Source organism: Cupressus sempervirens, chromosome 5 (genome assembly GCF_028749045.1).
Source record: "Cupressus sempervirens isolate cs-2001-9-10 chromosome 5, ASM2874904v1, whole genome shotgun sequence".
In the NCBI taxonomy this organism is placed as follows: Eukaryota; Viridiplantae; Streptophyta; class Pinopsida; order Cupressales; family Cupressaceae; genus Cupressus; species Cupressus sempervirens.
Window position 1 is genome coordinate 535,200,866 of NC_143122.1, and position 20,262 is coordinate 535,221,127.

The 20,262-nt window shown below is 34.6% G+C and overlaps 1 pseudogene across 1 annotated transcript; it reads right to left on the bottom strand.

Annotated features, from left to right (window-relative positions):
* Nucleotides 1-2,208: 2,208 nt before the first annotated feature.
* LOC149557056 (protein ELC-like pseudogene) lies at nucleotides 2,209-4,390 on the bottom strand (annotated as a pseudogene). Its single transcript, XR_016364833.1, has one exon. The product of XR_016364833.1 is annotated as a protein ELC-like pseudogene (transcript).
* Nucleotides 4,391-20,262: the final 15,872 nt, after the last annotated feature.

The window sequence follows — 20,262 nt, forward strand, 5'->3', positions numbered from 1 at the left end:
TCGGTAATCCTATCCAAGGAGATACCTTTCCATCCATCCTTCCTCTCGTACAGAGAACAGCTTATGTTGTAACTTGTAAAGACTGGCTTCTCTCAGGCCTTTGAACCTTTAATGATTGACACGGCTATCCTCGGGGATTGAGTATAATGATTTCTTGATATAATACACATATCCACTCTATTTCTTATATATATAAAGGTGTAATTTAATTTTTTGAGTAGAACTAATGCAGGGAAAGTTATGTTCTTAAACTATTCCATTTATATGGTTCAAATTCTAAGAGGCCCAACAAAAAAAGTGAAACAACCATTTAACAGACTGAATACCCCTCAATCCTTAACCCTTAGACTTGTATTCCTAAGACTCACAGATTGTAAAATCTCAATTTAAAAATAATTAGTAATTAAGTTTGCAGTTAAAATTCATGACTCCAATTCTAATCAACACACCAATAAAGACTCTTAAACAAAATGACTCTAGCGACCTAGATAGTCCAGCTTGAATGGTCTTCATGGATCTTGCAATCCTTGCTTCACATCTAGAATGAAAAATTTGAAACATGAAATGATAAAAATGTCTCATATGGGAGAATAATAACATTCTCATTCAACTATCCATTTCTAAACATCCATTAAACCATAACAACACCACTAATAACACGGAATGAATAATCACACAGTTACTCAAGATGATCACCCATACAAAATAATGACTTCTACAAAGCTTTCTTACCCAAATCACCTGACAACTAAACATTCTGATTGCTACCATTATTAAATCAGTAAAATGGCTTTATTACAAAAATCAAAACACTAATTTCCAAAACCCCTATATCCTAAAAATCCAAAACATCACCCAGACCCTAGAATCTCCCCACAACCTCATGCAATGCTGCTCATAAAATAATTATGTTTGATGCATACTTGACACTCTGAGTACCATGGATTCACTCCGTTATCATGGATACCTACGATATCTGAGGTCAATTACAAGCTCACTTTCTTTGAGTCACTATGAGAGTCCAGTGCTTGGTCTCAAGCATTTCCCAGAATATGAAGAATGTCAAGTATCATACAATAAAGGACTAAGACATGTAGGTGTAAAATAATGAGCTCGGTCTATCAATGATAACTGTCATGGTAAGAAACAGTAACTCTTACTCTTTTGTGATTCCATTGCCGTGTAGTATTATTAGCTCATATCATAAGATGATTCAAAACACCATTTCCAAACAAACTTTGGGTCAGACAAAGCCTATAAGAGGAGATAATGACTGTACTTACAGTTAATGTTAAGACAGAGGTACTGAGAGCCTATTTTACATTACCTTTCATGTTTGCATTCAAATATGAAAAAACACCCAAATCTTCGATTCCCAGGCATGTATTTAGTTTTCATCTTCATACTGATACAAGAATGCACCCATCTGATCTGGATGTATTAAAAATTAAAATACGATAATATCTTTAGTTAATAAAAAACGATATTGAAGCAAATGCAACCTAAGACAGGCAAACATAATCCAATATTTTCTTCAATGAATTGTAGCAAACAATACATAAAATAAAGAAACCAAAAATTGTGTTCACTGAATTCATTCCCATAATCAAGTGCCTGACTGCTTCCAAGTTTAACTCAGCTCACAGACAAGAAGGACAGAATTAACTCTTTAAGCTCAGACTTAATTAAATTTATCAAATCTTAGTACACTATTATAGCATGAATTTATCATATCGAGCATCCATTCAAAAATTGTGCAACGTTATTTGAAAAGGTTTAGCTAGTTTGTAGTACCCAGCCAGTTTGAAGACTATCATTAGACACATCCGATTTGATATTTTCATTTAAAATGTATGGATTTAAAGTGTTTGACTTTGGGCTCTGGGGTGTCAAATAGACTTGTAGGATGCTTAATGTTTTTATTTTTTCTAGGTTTGGTTGAAATGCCGACTAGATGCAATGCTCGAAATAAATAAAAAATATGACAAATAGCACAGCTAGCTCATATAAAGTTTATCTGAAACCTTACTAATCAATTTGAAAAGCAAAAGGTCTCATATAAGTATGTAAGTAGCATAAGCCATTTACAGTTAAATAAACTCTTAATGCCCATACCTGCAACAATTCAATATATGAAATAGAACCAGAAGTTTGTGATTTCGTAGATTTATTTAAGTTTGTGATCATGATGCTCAAAAGTAAATCCACTTCAGAGAAAATGACATCAGATATATTACAGGCAAACAAGTTATCAGTAGAACAATTTATATATATGATCAGGCTAACATCCTGCTCATTGAAAACGCCCCTATGTATTACACAAGCATAAGAAATAACGCAAGAATTTAACCCATTACTCGATTCATGGCATAAATTACAGCAAAGACCTTCTGTTCTTATTTATATATGTCAGAAGTGTCCTGCCCTTCGCATTCCCCAATTTTATCGCCAATCTCCATCTCATGTCTTCAAATAGTATGTGATTCATACTGTAAAAGAACTAATTCATGGATAAGCCCTATGCTACAAAGTTATAGAATGGTAGTTCAACATCATACATGACGTAAGAAACTAAAAAGCCAAATGTGATAAACAATGCCAATGCTATAAGGGTAGTTCAAATTTCCAGAACATTATGAGTTATGAAACATAAACTCTAGCTGCCATACTATTAACCTGGGACTGCATCTGTGCAGCTCTCACTTTTGCCGCTGTTGCACGGTGGAAAAACTGTTCACGGGACAATGCTCTCACATTCTTCAAATAAGCATCCACTGGAATTACCCCCTCCTGAACAGCTTTATCTAAGGAATATAAAATGTCTTCAATAGCAAGATCTGCAGCAGTACTCTCAAGCATCTGCTTCGATAGAGTATCACAAGGCTCAAAGACATCATCAATATCAGTAGTATCCTTCTTTTTATCCTCATTATTCCTCAACCAGGTTTCCAAGACATCAGTGTTAGTGAGAATAAGTTGCAATTGCTGCTCAAGCCCTTCTTTCTCCGCCTGCATTTCTCTCAACCCGTTCTCAAGTTGCTCCTCCCTCTGCCGCAATACTCCTTGGGTGTTGAATAACGCATCCATCTCTACCTCAGTTTTTTTTCTCAATTCAGCCATGTCATTGTGCAACATTTCTACTAGTTTATTAATTGCATTCCTCTTAAAGACTTCTGATGGGTCTTCCATGTGGGGAGGTCTCTGGGGAGATGGGGGAAACCTGTGGTTGTTGTAAAGGTAGCTCCCCCTTGGTGCAGGCACCGGGGGCCGAACAAGGGCACCTTGGGTATTAGGGTTAGGACCATGAGGTAATGCAGTGGGTGCCATATGAGGACTCATGTGAGTGCTATGAGGAGGAGGAGAAGGAGAAGGCCTAGCCTGTGGTGCACTCTGTTTTGTATAAAGGGGAGGATCCTGGCCAAACAAGAGGCTCAAGTTCCTAACTAGATCTACGAGATTAGAGCTAGGAAATACCCATGCTTGCAAATAATGGATTGAAACCATACCTGATGCATTGACATGTGGGTGTCCCCTCTTGATGATCATGTCCCTTGTGGGCGTCACGTAAACACACGGAGCCTGTCTCGGGTATGACTCCAGAAGCCAGATGATAACAGGGATATTGTACATGACCTCCTGGTAATACATGGGCACCGTTCCCTCCGCCTGCAGCAAATTCACCGTTCTCCCATCGTTGTGATTGAACATTGCAGTCTTGGCCTGCAGGCTGGGAAACTCCTGAATCACCGAGACCAGATGCTGCCTTATCAGCCATTTCACATCCTCGTCATAGGGCAGGGCTGAAGGCCCCCTTTGCGAGAGTACGCTGTTCAGGAACTGTACCGATGAATGGGTGCTCTGCCCTGTCATGGCAGGCATCATGGTGGCCTACTCCGATTCGGAGAACAATACAATTTTCATTCAAATTGCAGCTCGTTTATATGTGAAAAAGAACACCCTATTGTTGACTCAGCGCTTCCAGTTTCATGTGACAAATAACCACCATTCCACCAACATAATTATAATAGGGTTTGAATTCCATATGCGGTTGTCCCAGTCGCCAACTATCCCTAGGAAACCCGAAAGAGGCTTCAGATGCCCATAAAGGCTGCATGAATTAGACAGAGCCACATGAGTTTTGGATTAAATCAAATTGGGAAAAAGGCCCAAAAATTATATGAGAATGATTCCTGAAACAATCAAATCCACATGGCAAACAAGCGATTGAAGATGCTCTGTTAATACTACGCATCAAGATTTTAGAATTGTAATGGCGGAAATTCCATACAGTCTGATCTGGACCTAGATATGAATCTCGAGAAGCTTTTATTAGATAGCCAGTTGTAAAGATCGAGGTATCTAAAAAAGAAGAGCTCTTTGCAAGCTAGAGTCCCTGTCTTAAATATGATAGATGTAAAATTTTGTAAATAATTGTAAATAACTTTTAAAAATAAAAATTTGTAAGATTAATTTGTAGAATAAAGATATAAATGGTATATTTATAAATATCTATATAAAATTTAATAATATAAAATAATATTTATAGATAACAAAACTAAAATGTTTATACTAATAAATATTGAGACTTGTATCAAAATCTTTCTTTATTTGACCAATAATTGAATAAAATATTTATCTTGGATTCGCATTATCTAACTATCATAAATTTATAACCTATAAGCTTTTTGATTTAATTTATATTCAAATAGAATTTTTGAAACATGAGATTTGTAATTATTTTTACTATTTATTTTTAAATAATTATTATTATTATTCTTATGTAGAATAAAGTTATTAGAATAAGATATTTTAAAATTTAGCTTGTTTAAGCTATATTTAATACAAGATGACCAGTTAATCTTATAAATTCTTATCTGTACTTATTGCATAGAGTACTCAAGAGTTAACCTTATAAATTCTGATTTTTCTTTATCGATATTGAAGTTAAATGCATTTAAACATCATTAAAATGATTGTTTTGGTTTAGTATTGTCTTCCTTTCATTAAATTAAACTATAACTTTTTTAAATTTGAACTTTACAATATTTATTAAAAGCTAAAAATTGAAAGTAGTTCAATAATTTATAATTTAATAATTTTTTATCATATTATTACTCACAAATTAATTATTCTAATAACTATACTTTAAATTAATTAACATTTTTTACATTTTAAACAACATTTTAAAAATTTAGAACATGTTAATTAATTTAAAGTAATTTATAGAAATTGAAATGAGTAACATTTGACCAAGAAAATAAAATTGAAAAGTAATTAATAAAAATACAACCAAGCTAAATGTATTTCATTGTTGGTTTTGTTAAGAACCATGTTTTTTTTTTTTGGTTGTTATGTCATAGACTACCATTAATTAATTAATTGTTGGATTTTTCTAATAGCGAGCAGCAAGCATTGCCCAAGTTGTTCAATGACAGGTGTATTATATGGGCCTCCACCATTGTGTCATTTTAACCATTTACTCAAATTTTAACATTCTTAAGGTCTTGCAACATGCGGCAGTAGTAGTACCATGTGTTTGTAATAAATGCAACTACCCATTTGTTGATAGTTTAATAAATTCCTTCTTATCATTGCACATTTTTCTTCAAAAGTTTTGTATTTAAAAATAAAATTAACCCCCACCAAAAATGTCTTTAGCCAATTAGAAATAGAATTCATATCTTGAAAAAAATGATTTTAAAAATTAAAACTTTTGAAATCTTAAAAGAGTGAAATTTATTTGTCATGCCAGTTAATCAAAAGGAGGGTCTAATGAAAACATTAGTTCCCTGCCAACTTGGACATTGGGCAGGCTGAGGATGTTTTGGAAGAAGCCAGGGATCTAGCAGATGCTCAGAACTAGGACCAAGAGGACGCGGACAACCGGAAGACCAATGAAGCTGCAGAGACCCTGGAGGTTCTAGATAGGGAGAACTAATAGTTAGTGCCTCCTTTTTGTCTCGTCTTTTACTAGTTTAGTTGGTTTTTCTTTTTCTAGTATAGCTAGTTTTTTGTTTCCTGGCCATGGCCCTGTCGTTTCATTGGCTTTTGGTAAGCAGATGCATTGTAGCTAGACTTTTCTTTATATTTCTATTCCAGATATTCTGTAAAAACTTTTGGGCTTCAGGATCCCTATAAAACCTATTTTACTTAATCAAAAACATTAGTTCCCTGCCTATTAATAGGTATGGACCAACAAACTTATTCTGTCCTCTGATCTCAATTTTACAAGGTAAAAATTGCATATTGAAGGTTGAATCTTCGCAAGGAACTTTTTTAATTGAGGATTTGAGGATTTAGATAGAGTTACACGAAAGTGTAGAAGTTTGACATTAAAATAATAGTAAATATTTTTTTTAAGTCAATTTGAGATATCGTTGTTGTGATTTAATTCTCTAGTTTGTAAGTTAAATTCATTGACCTATCTTTCATGAGTAATGGTTCACACGAAGCCATCTTTTATGAGCATAACTGGAACACTTAGCACTCATGGATCTAGGTGATGTTCACATAGGTGAAGCACCAAGGCTTCCTAGAAGGTCACCCATCCCATTACTACTCTAGTTAAAGCATGCTTAACTAGAGAGTTTCCTCCATGGTCAAACCCACACTACTTGCAACTCCATTTGCAAAACCTTCAACAAGTAGTGTGTCTTATGAACCATTCATTAGAAAGCCCCTTAAGCTCATCAATTGATAAGTAGGAGATATTTTTCCACAACAAATCAAATCATGATATTGTTTAGATTAAGGCAAAAATAGGTTTTGAAGGGATCTGAAACCCTTTAGCAACATCTAAGGATCAACATTAAGCACCAGCAGGTTTTATAAGGACCTAAAACCTAAAGTTTACCAAAAAATGTCAAAAAAAGGGGGTTTTACAAGGACTTGAAACCTAAACAGTTAAAAAAAACCATAAATAAACCTAGGTATTACAAGGACTTGGAACCTAAAGTTTAAACAAAAAGCTGGAAATTAACAAAACTAACAAAATAACATGGATCAGCAACTAGCACACCAGTGACCCAGACCAACACCTACAACAGTTGTTTAATGATCTTCGCTACCTCCTTGCCTGCCTCCATAGTACTCTAGATAATGTCAACTCTGGCAGAAATAGGAGCCTCAATAGCCTTTTTCTTCATGCTCAGCCTAGTTCTCTTACTTGGACCCACTGGACTCTTCACCCTAGCATTATATGGAGACATAATCTCCTCATTGCTTTTCTTTCCCAAACTGGCCGTCACAACACATAAATTGGAATTAACAAGCTCCATCCTCTGGCCACTACCCTTGATTAATTGATGGAGTTCTAGCTCATACTCCTTAAGTTTCTCAGTAATATTACTGACTTGGCTTTCCAAATGGGCTCTAATTACACGTTCATGATCCAACTCTTTCTATATACCCCCAACTTTTTTCTTCAGCACCATAATCTCATTGTAGAGTGATGAATCACCTTGAACAGATGCATTAGCTTTAAGCTTGGTGGTATGAAGGAAGGATAAATTTTCCTAATGAGAATCATCCCTACACCCATCATCAGCCCTATTTGCAAAGTCAATAGTAATATCCTTATTCTCCTTTATATTGACCTAGGTCTTAGTGTTTCCATCCCACTACTCCTTAATCTCCTCTTTATTCTCCTTACTCAGGCTATGCTCTTTCATGACAAGGGCTTTTCACTCATTGTTATTTTCGGTTTCCATATCCATTTTATCCTCACTAGTAATCCTTTTAGTAGAAGTAAGCTAAGCATTTTGTTCCCCTCTTCATCCCCTGAAGCTTTTGACTCAACCTTAGACTTAGTTTTCCTATCATTACTACCATCCACGTTGTAGGTAGAAATGCCTCTTCTCCTAGAGTAGCCATCCATACTCAAGTTGAGTTCCCCCATTTATGTTTTATCATCATCTTTAGTAGACTTGTCAGACTCCATAACTTCCTCCAAATATTTCTTCTCAATCTCCCTTTTGTTGCCCTTATTAGTGCCCTTAATGTTACTAATTCCTTCCTCACTTTTAATTTTCTCTGAGTGAGGGTCGTTGCCAATTGATTTCTACTTCTTCTCCACAATCAAAGAGGGTTTAACTGCCTTATTTTTATAGTAATTTCAATAAGAAGAATTAACCCCTCATGGAGCACAGGGCATGACTCCTTCTTCCTGTGGGCTTAAAGACTTTGAATCAAAGAGTATTTCAAATAAAATGGGAAAGATATTGTGTCTTTATACCTAAAGTGATTTAAAAACACAAAATGAAACGTGTGTACCCTCTTAGATCTACCATCAAGGATGAAATAATCATGAATGCATGATAAAACATCCCTTCATATAACCTTAATTTGGCTTAGGTCATAAAAATTGCCACTCTTCTCCAACTTTTCCTCCTCTTCATCACTTTTAGGGAATTTTTTAAAGGCAGCATTCAAAATTTTGGTCTTCTTACTAAACTTAATTCCCTCCATTGGAAGACCCATAAGCTTAGCAATAAATTTCTTAGACAGTTTCACAGTAACCTCATGCATCATAACCCTATCTTCAATCCAATTTTTGAAAAAATACTCTATAATGTGGGGCTTATACCCATGGAGCTTCTCAATATACATTGTAACTTTCCCTTTTTGCAGTATATCCCACACAGCTAAATTTGCCTTCCATTCCTTACAATTATTCAACTCTTGCTTTCTAGGTTCCCCTCCCATGTCGTATTCATCTCTACACCTATAACTAATCTGAGAAATGGTAACCAACAAGAAAAGTAAAGTGTATTTGATTTCCAAGAAACTTTTAACCCTGCATATATGTCAAGTACAATCCATAATTGCACATTGGTACTTCCTCGGGATATGCAAGAAATCTACCATAAACCTAACACTTCTCATCATAAATTCCTCAATCTTGAGTAATATTTCCCTCAATAGCATTTATCATATCATAATTAACACTATCAGCTCCCAATCCTTACTTAGGTCATCTTGCCAACTCATCTTTGTTTCCCTATAGACTACTTGATTTGCATTCCAGTGAGCAGCTTTGTTACCTTCATAAAAGATATGAGTGATAAAAACATTATCAAACTTTTTCATTAGGTCTTTTATTTCCATTATACTTCCCTCAATACTCCAAGTTATCAGACTCTTGTTATTCAACATGTTGACAATATTGAGAGAATCTCCTTCCAACCATAAGTTCTAAAATCCAAATTCCACAGCCATCCTCATCGTGAACAAAGTAGTCGTAGCCTCAACTTTATGACTAGTTGACTTGCCTATAGGAACCGCAATAGCAGCCACTACTCTATTGTAGTGATCTCTCAAAACACCACCACAACTAGCTTTTCCAGGGTTCCCTTTAGCTGAGCCATTAAATTTACCTTTAACCCATCCCAAGGGTGGTGATCTCCACTTCACATACTGTCTTTGATCATCCTGTTTAATTTTAGTACCTTTATTATTCATAGGATTGCTTATTTGGGTATCAACAAAAGATTTTCTTTGAGATTTGAAATTCTCTTTGATAGCTCTAATAATATTTTGACCCAAAACCAAATCAGGAGTTTCCTTATTTCTAAAAATTTTGTTGTTCCTCTCTTTCCAAATACCCCACCAGAGATGAGGAAGAGATATCTTCCAGAGAAAACCACTATCACCATCCTTAGAAAGACACATCCAACTTTGAAAACATTGATCAATGTTATTATGACGAACCCAATCAATATTCCAATAGTGAAGGAGATAACTCCACACATATATGATTGAACTTGCAATTTAGAAAAAGGTGATTCATATATTTTGAATCCAATTTGAATAGGCAACATCTATTAACCAAATAAACACCCTCTTTTTGGCAAATTATCCAAATGTTGATTTTAGGAATAAGTCCTTTGATCCAATCTTTAGCCCACACTGGAGAGTTTCTCTTATCCTTTGTTCTAAACATAGAAGAGACCTTAAAACATCCTTTAGGTTCAATCCCACATACCATAATATCCTCCTTTTTTGGATAAAAGGCTATAAGCATTCATAGCCAACTGGATACTAAAAAAATCATGATTAATCTTTGTAATATTAACCCACTCATTGTTAATCCAATAGTTCTCCATAAAAACACCATAAGTCTATTTACATAATTCTATAAAAGTCATATCCTCAAAATCCTCAACCAAAGGATGATCCAAGTCTCACTCATCCTCCCAAAACTCGACTTTACTACCATTACCAACTTTCCATTTACATCCTTTATTCAAAATATGTTTAGCTCCTTGGACTGCATTCCAAATAGTAGAAGATGAAGGAACATTAGGGTAGGATAGAAAATTTGAAATAGAAGTAGCCTCATAAAGGTGCTTATGTTTCCAAATGGAACTCCATTCCTTATTGTCTTGATAAACTCTCCATCCTTGTTTTTCTAATAAGGCTTTATTCATACTTCTTATAGATCTAATACCCAACCCACCTTGCATCTTGGGTTTATATATCTTTTCCCAAGCAATCAAGGTCATTCTCTTCTTTTCCTTAGTTCCAGACCATAAAAAATTCCTTTGAATTTTATCAATAGCATCAACAAATTTAGCTAGGATCCTAAAGAGGCTCAAAGCATAAGTAGGAATACTTTGAAGACAAGCTTTGAGTAGAGTAACTTTGCTAGCTTGACTTAGTATATTACCTTTCCATCCCACAAGTTTCTTATTGAATTTCTTAACAAGATCCTCCCAAAAAGAATCTGCGGGATTAAGCCCCAAGGGAAGACCGAGATAAGTACATGGAAGAGATGCAATTGAGCAACCAAGAAGATTAGAAATATTTCTCTATCTAAAATCAAGAGTGTTAATAAAAAATAAAGAGCTCTTGTTCCAATTAATTAGTTGCCTAGAGGTAGAGGAATAAAGATTAAGATCCTTTTAAAGGTTTCTAACCTCCCTTACATCAACTTTATCTAGAAAAATAGTATCATCCATAAAATGTTCATGAGAGCAAATAAGAGGATGAGAAGAAGGTCTCAAACATTGAATTTCTGCTCTAGAAACCAACTTCCCAATATATCTGCCCAAATAATCAGCCATAATAGTAAAGAGAATCAAAGATAAAGGATCACCCTGTCTCAACCCCCTAGAAGCTTTTAAAAAATTTGTGGATCTTCCATTGACTAACACAAAAATAGAAATGATAGAAACCATCTACATAATTAGCTCAATCACATTCACACTAAAATCGAAAGAAAGTAAAATCTTGTGAAGAAAAGTCCATTCCACTCTATCATAATCTTTAGCAATATCAATTTTCATAATAAAACCTTGATTGTTAGAAAGAGATAAAGAATGGATATTCTCTTGAATTGAAATAATAGAGTTAAGGGTTAGTCTACCGAGAATAAAACCATTATGTTGCTCAAAAATTAAATTAGGAAGAATGTTCAACAATCTCAGAGTAAGGACTTTAGAAATGATTTTATAAATTGAGTTGCATAGACTAATAGGTATGAACTAATCTGGTGACTCAACTCCAATCTTCTTCGGAATAAGACAAAGGAAGGTAGAATTAATTTCCTTCAACATTCTTTTGGCCTCAAAGAATTCTTTGATAGCATCACAAACATGTTTGCCAACCAGATTTCACTCTTTCTAAAAGAAAAGCATAGGGAAACCATCCAACCCTGGTGACTCATCTCCTTCAAACGAGAGCATAGCTTAAAAAATTTCCTCTCCCTTGGGAATAGCACACAAGATTTTAATCTACTCAAAGGTGACCAAAGAGGGAATTGCATCAAGAAACTCAATCTGTTTAGTTTCATCAATATTAGGGTCTAAAGACAACAAAGAAGAAAAAAAGGATACCATTTCATTAAAAATATCCTTTTCATTAGTAATTTTTAGTCTTCCTTTAGTAGGACTAGATATATGATTTTTGGCTCTATGTTTCTAAGTAGACAGATGAAAAAATTTCATATTTTTGTCTCCTTCATCTAGCCAAATGGATTTGGACCTCTATCTCCAATAAATCTCTTCTTTAGAAATGATATCATGGTACTCCACCAATTTTCCATTTCCTTCCTTCACCAAATCCATCGAGTATCCCTCCTGCTGAATTTTGTCTTGGATAACTTTTAGATCATCTTTAGCATTTGATTTACCTTCAAAGATATTCCCAAAGAATCGTTTATTCCATTCTCTAGCTTTCTTTTTAACATTTATGAGTTTAGAAGCAACACAAAATAAAGTCGTTCATTCAATATTAATGTTCCACCATTCTTCCAGCCGATCCTCAAATTGTGGATGTTGCATCCACATTTTTTCAAATCTAAAAGGAAAATTCTTCCTAGCTTGAATAGCCTCCACCATAAATAAAAGAGGAAAATGGTTAGAAGCAATCTTCTGAATAGCCTTTAGAATATACACAAAATCTTTAGTCCAATCTAGAGATATAAGGACTCTATCTAAGCGAGCTTGGATACAATCATTTCCAAGTCATTTATTACTCCAGGTGAAATCAATCCCTTGACGATCTAAGTCCATTAATCCCTCATTGTTTATAAAGTCCATAGAATCTTGTCTTCCTTTTAGTTGACTAGCATTTCCACCTTTTTTATGATGTTCATAAAGAGGAACACTAAAATCCCCCAAAAATAACTAGCTACCGTAATAATCATCACTCTTAATCTTAGATAAAGTTTCCCAAAACTTTTTTCTAGAATTCTTATGATTAGGTGCATACACATTAACAACATACCAATAGTTATCTTGGGATAAAATCTTAATCTTGACCACCATGAAATGTTTATTTGCATCCAACAAAGTACCATAGAACAAAGACTGCTTCCACAAAATCATCATTCCCCTAGAGGCATCTTCAGAACTACTAGCCATAATACAATATTTATTAAAGGATTTCAACTTTTCAGCTTTTTTTTAATCCATTTTAGTTTCTTGGAGCACCAAAATATTAGGTTTTTGCTCTCTAACAAAATTTTGAACAATATCAAGCTTATGAATACTATTCGTCCCCCTAATATTTCAGGTGATAACTTTCATTATAACTTTTTAGGGGCAAATTCTAGAATAGTTGCATGTTTTCCATTAGCAATATTATGTAAACTTTCACTTTCTCTAGTCTTCCTAGTAGATTTTCTACCAGATTTCTCTGAAATTCCAAATTTTGGTTTCAATTTAAGAGATCCAATTTCCAATTTGTTGTTATGGGTCTCAACTCATATAGGTAAAAGATTGGATTTTTTCTCTATTTTCTTTCTTTAACCCTATTTTTATTTAGGTTCTTTCTTATCATTTATCAGATCCAAACATTTCAAATATTATACACTTTCAATAAGCAAAAACTCTTGATAAAGGGGACTCAACTGGGGTAGAGATTCTTCATTCTAGGAATCAATCTCATCGAGTTGACCACTTCTTTCCTCAAAAATTTCACCTTCCCCGGCCTCCTCTAAATCTTCAATTTCTTCCAATTCAAAATATTTATTTTGATAGATAACTGTCTGGTTCATTGGATTTTCACACTCCCCTTTATCCTTGAGTCTAAAATCCTCATTGTTTCGGATTATCTCCTCTTCTTCCATCAACATCTCCTTATTTTGATTATCTTGGTCTACTTTTATTTTGACCTCCTTATCAGGGATAGCTTTAGGTTTCCAAAATCTTTTTTGAATCTTAGGTTCCACCTTTTTTCCACATTCACCATCTTTGGTTTATTTTTATTTTCCTAGGATAATTTTTAGCCCAATGACCCTATTTTTTATAGACAAAACATGCATTAGGAAGATCGTCAAAGGCTATCTCTTGCATTTATTTTCCAATTTCTAAATTTAATTCCACCTTCTAGGGAAGATTCTTCAAATGGGCAACTTTCACATAGATTCTAGCACAATGAAGTTTAGACCTAGAAGTTGTCACATTATTAATAGGTATAAGTTCAACAAATGAACCAACTATCCCTTTAAAAATGTCTTCATGCCAAAACCCAAGTAGTAGTCCTAGTAATCTAACCCAAACTAGAGTAGTAAGGAAAAATGCATTAGAGAGATCCCTATTGGGTTTCCACTTTTTAATCATTAAAGTGTTGTTGCCAAACAACCAAGGGCCACTACATAGTAGCACATTTAAATATTCATTGCAAGTAAATGCAAAGGAAAAGAACCTTTCATCATTAAAGCAATATCCACTTGACCACAAATAACCCATTTCCTTTTGACCATATTTGTAAGAGCATCAATATATGGGCGAGCCCCCAAAAAAATTTCAACTAGGGTAAAATCCATGGTCAAAATAGAATAATCAACAATATAATTCAGGATAAATACCTGAAGCTCACCTTTTTCCCAACAAGATTTTGAAGTAACAGGTGGAAAAGAAGACTTTCCTCCTAGCCTTGTTTTGAACAAAAAAGACCATTTTCGTTGACCTACTTCAAAATCCTCCTTCTTCTGCTCCTTCACACATGAACCTTTTGCAACCTTGCCCAAATCCACCGAGAGATTCCCCTCCTATAGTGGGTCCTTATTCTGGATAGGTCTCTCACTCAGAAGATCAAAATGATTATATTCAGTGACCCCACATCTTCTAGAACAGAAACCCAATAAAACTTTGTCTTCTTCCCAATCCAAAGACCCATTGAAATCCATCTTCAACTTCTTTGCATTCCTTATCAAGCTCCCCACTTCTAGATTCTCTACAACACCTAGGTCAGTCCCTATTGCTAAATTCTCACCTACCAAATTCCTGATTTCTAGAGCTCTCACTATTGTAGCTTTTTAGGAATAGGTTAATCTCACAAATAAATTGTGATATTGTTATCATGATTCAACTATGTCTTTTTTGAGTCAAACTCATTGACCCATGTTTCATGACTAATGGTTTATACGAATGCATCTCTCATGAGAATAAGTGGAACAATTAACACTCATTGGATCTAGGTGATGCTCACATAGGTGAAGCACTGAGACTTCCTAAGAGGTCACCCATCCTAGTACTATTATACTTACATTCGAAGGACATGTTTGATATGAAAGTATGATTGAATTTTTACATAATACTAGCAGTTGCATCAAAAGATGCAATAGTTGCACTATATTATATGATATATTATAGAAGAAAAATGTGATGTTTCAAATAGAAAGGACTTGAGAGAGGAAAATAATTTGGTTGAAGTTGCTATTTATTAGCTTTATACAAACCTTTTATAAATTTCTCATCTTGAAGTTACATTTGATAAACTTGGCCTAAAATGAGGAAGCACAAAACATCTAAATGTGTTTGGGAAGGATTTTGGGAAAGGTTGACAAATTTGGTTTTACATAGGTTGAATGCATATTCTTAAAAATGTTAGGAGCCTTTTCGGTAAGTCCATTTTTGTTGATATCTCACAATTGTAGTATTCCATGATTTATCTTAGATATTTGAAGCATTTTTTCAAATAGTTCACTAACCTTACATGCATTTGCAGATTTTGCATACATGTCTAATAGGGGAGTTGCACCATTTCCTTTATTTTTTATGGATATTATTTAACCTAACTTGTTCCAAAGCTCCAAAGTCAACTATACATATAGGAATTGCATTTTCTTTAAATATTTTAGAAGCTCTAAATAAATTGGTATTTTGCATGTCCTACTATCATTGTAGTCCATTAAACCACATTTCTCTAAGTTATCTTTCCAAGCACTTCACATGCTTTATCAATGATTCCTTATTTTTTGTACATATTTATTAACATAGTTCCAATTACAACATCTGAAAAATTTCTCAATCATTTATCCTTTGATGGTGTTAGTGAACAAATTGGTCTTTGTATTAATGTATTATTTACTGACTCTACTGCCTTATTTTTCTTGAAGACACAATTCTCATAACAGTTGGGTGCATTCAATTATTAACCTCCCTCTAAATTGCATAAGGTACAACTCTCTTGTTGGATTTTCAATGAATCTGTAAACTAAGACATACAAGTTTACTTTTGACCCAAAATCATAAAGACAATGCAACTCATTCTTATATGAGAGGCTAATGATCTAGCATTTTTAGAATTAATGAATTGAAACATGAAGATAACAAAGCCCTTCAAGTATATTTAAGTTTTGAACTTATTAGAAGATGAATAAAAACACAAGAACCAATTGAATCATCACTTCTAGAGATATAACATCATATGAGACTTTATGAGAAAACATTCACAAATTAATATTTCTCTATCTAACCACAAATGACAAAGAGCTAGATTATCTTCATAAAAAAATAAAAAAAACTTGAATTGATTCAAAGCCCAGAAACAAAATAATCTCCAAAGTTTTAGATTTCCTTTGATTCATGTATCACCATTAAAAGATAATATATTCAATTAATATTGACACAAAGAAAAAATTGAAAATGTTTTTCATTTCCTCTATCTTCTAACACCTTAAAAAGTCTATCAGTTCTAGATTTATAGTCTTTGATGTCAAGGGGGTCTCCTTGAAATCCCAACCCCCTTAACACTTAACCAAAGTAATTATAACAGTGGAAAAGGTTTTAAAAGGACTTGTGTTTGTTGGAAACTACAATTGGAGCAATTGTTATATTGTCACTGATGTCAAACCTATTGGTAAGATAGGATGTCAAACCTATTAGAAAGAAATTTCCTAATAGTATAGAGTGTCATATCATCTGATTGATGAAGATAATTTGAAAAGAAGAGATCATTAGATGACCTAGTGAAAGGATGAGTTGAGACATGATAAATGTGATGGAATTATAATGAGCACTTGATAAGTTAGTACTTGACAAGATAATGTGTTGTTCAATCAACACATGAAGTGAAGAAGACAGTTGGATGAAGCTTAGAGTTGAAACAAGTCAAAAGGATAATCTTGATCAAGTATCAGTATTGGACGATAATTGAAGGAGTTGAAGCAAAAGATTAAGGAATTTAAGTAGAAGGCAAACAAAATAGTTCAAGTTGAGTGTTAGTTATTTTGAAACAAATGTATGAAGAAGTGTTAGTAGTGACTGGGCATAGTAATGGCTAAGAAAGCATGTTGACATTGAGTAAGACACTATAATGTATGCCAAGCTACACAATGATAACTGAGTAGAAGAACACAACAATTGTTGAGTGACAACAAGAGTTACAATTTGAATAAATACTTGAATTTGAGACCAACATAGTTGGAATTTTGAATTAGACAAAGTGCATGGAAGATAAGGATTGATGAGATAACATATTTAATGCATGAGGAGAGTTTTTTAAGTGATCATAAGCAAGGATTTGATCAAAAGTCTCTAGAAGAAGAAGGAGAACAAAAAGATGGAAGGATTCGATGAACCTAACCTAACCTTAAGATCAATGGTGATGTTTAATGTAATGCCTCACCCAGAGACCCTTGGAATAAGGATAAATATAAGCCAAGATAAAAAAAAATTTAAAAAAAGTATGGATGCACACAACATACAACATATGAATATTACAAAGATCATAGCAGAAGACTAAACAACATCTAAACACCAATAGATCTCTAAACTCCACTATTGACCAAAATCTAACTACAGAAGGACGCAAATGATTTCAAATCAGAAAAAAATCTGAATTCAAAATGCACTTCCAAGGTATTTAGGAACACCTAAGAGGGTATCCAAAACACTTCTGATCAAATTGAAAAGTGGTCATTGTTTGCTTGGACAAGTTTTTTCAAAACCTAGACGATACTTTAAACCACCATAGTGCGATACTTTCCAGTATCATATGACCTTTCTAATGAAGGGGTGGTTGATACTTTTAGGGTTTGGGAGACACTTCTTAAAAAGGCATGCAATACTTCATAAGTATTGTATGACCTTTCTTCAATGGGCATGCAATACTTTCCAGTATTGCTCGACATTTTTCCTTAAAACATGAGATACATTCAAGGATCACACAATATTTCTCCTTTGGGCATGTAATACTTTAAAGTATTGCTCAATGTTGATTCATGGTCGCACAAGAACAAAAAAAAAACTCTACGAACAAATCAAGGAATAAAACAAGAAGTTAGAACCTCCACACTAGGGAGTACCAAATCCATAGTCGAGGCCCAGACACTCAAATGAATAACTAAAAGTTGGAAGCTAACTCTAACCATATAACAAGTAGTGGAGAGAAACAACTGAAAACAACATTGCAGTGTACAGAAAAAACATCACAATGTAGTGAAATAACAAACTAAATGTGTAGTTCCTCCCAACCATAATAACATCATGAGACCTTGAAGGTCCTAGCCATCCTCTACATGTAATATCCCAAATTACCAACTAGATTGTCAAAGTTGTCTTATAAGGACATCACTACTAAAGCATAATAACATCATAAGTGTAAAAATTTGCCTTAGGGCAAAATTCACCCAAGATCAAAGAACTAAAACACAAGCACAATAGTAGACCAGAAAGAGTATGATTAGAATATTGATATGTATTCAGTTCAATGTATTAAAAGTACACTAGGAGTGTCTGTATGTAAAGTCCTTTGAGATGTATCTAGAATGCCTAGAAATCAACATCATGATAAGTCATACAACTAGACACATGTCCACCAGAGATGGATTATCCTCCATTAAGAACAGGAGTAAGTGCGATGATGAGAGGATAAGCCTACAAAGGTGTAGCACACAAATTTATGTTGTAGACACCATGTGCTAAATTAGGAGTGCAAATAACTATGTTGTCTACATGACAACTTAGTTAATGATGCAAACTCCAGTGTTGCAGACACCATGTGTTGAATTAGAGTTGCTTACTTCTGTGTTGTCAACAAGACAACTCAAGAAAGTATGCAAACTCCTAAGTGTCTCATAAAATAAATAATAAAATAATGCAATATAATAAAATAATGCATTAACCTAAGTAAACTTAAGTAAGTGTAAATAGTTAATATGTATTTACACCAACACCCCCCCTTAAGTGCAACTTAGGGGAATGCCCTTAAGCTTACCAAAACTAGGATGAAATGCATGATGGGTCCTCACTACTAGGCCATGTTAGGTACCCATGTACATAATGAAATGCAATCTCTCATAAAGCAGAGAAAGAGGGAAAAACCTCATGGGAAAAATCCTCCCCCAAAAAGAGAGATGAAAAGACAAGATGCATGGATGGATGGAGTAATCAAGACCCCCCCATTATGACATGCATCAAGTATATAAAAAAGTGAAGAATGAGAAGAACAAAACCTCATAAGAGGAAAAAGTCCCCCCAAATAAGAAAGAAGAGGAAGAGAGACAAGGTAGTCCCCACCTAATGAAGAGTGCCGACCAGTGAGAGCCACTCCAAGATAGAAGATGGTCCAAGAATGTTGAATGACATTCCTCCCCTTGGGAAGAAACAATGGCAAAGGTACAATCTTGAAGATGTATGGTGGCCCTGAAACCTACTCAAGTGGCCCTGTGTCAATGTTGATGGTTGCCCCTTCCAACACTGCTGAAAAGAACTAATGTAGATCTGCCAAGGATGACTGTAGAACCTGTCCCAATGAGCCATATGTCTCCTCATCTGATAAAGAGACCTCCAACAACTGTTGTTCATAAGGATCCACAATCACGTCAACCTGTAAAGATTGATCATGTAGAGAATGGACATGAGGGTTAGAGTGAGCCCTCACAACAACTGTAGAAGGATCATCTTCATCAAAGAGATGTAAATCATCAAGGTTGTCTCCCAAATCTATGGTGTGTGACTCCACGAACACACCTGCAATGTTTTCCATGTAGTCAACTACTAAAGCTAGAGTTGGAAGACAAGGTGTACCCTACTTTGCTAGACCTATCACTGTGGCAATGTATGCGTGTGGACTACACCGATGTTGTGACCTCTCACTGCAACTATCGATAGAACCCCACGTATTTGAATCTGTTGAAGCACTATCACTTGTGTCACTATCAGTTTCCATAGTGTATGAAGTGCGAAGAGTAGAGGATAAGTTGGGTGAACTTTCCTCAAAGTGTAAATCCTTCTCCATAAAGATCTCATGAGTCTCAAGATCCATAAGTCTGTATGCCTTAACACCATCTTCATATCTGATGAAAGTACAAGGCCTAGGTGGTAGTTCCTTGCATCCCCTGGAAGATAGGTTTGCCCATGCTAGACAACCAAAGACTCTGAAGTGAGTCACAACTAGTTTTCTACCACACCATGCCTCAAAAGGTGTGTTCCCATCTAAGGCATTATGAGGAGACTTGTTAAGTATGTGAGTGGCACTGCTAATGGCTTTGACTTCAAGTGTTGGATCAAGAGACTTGGCTTGTATCATGCA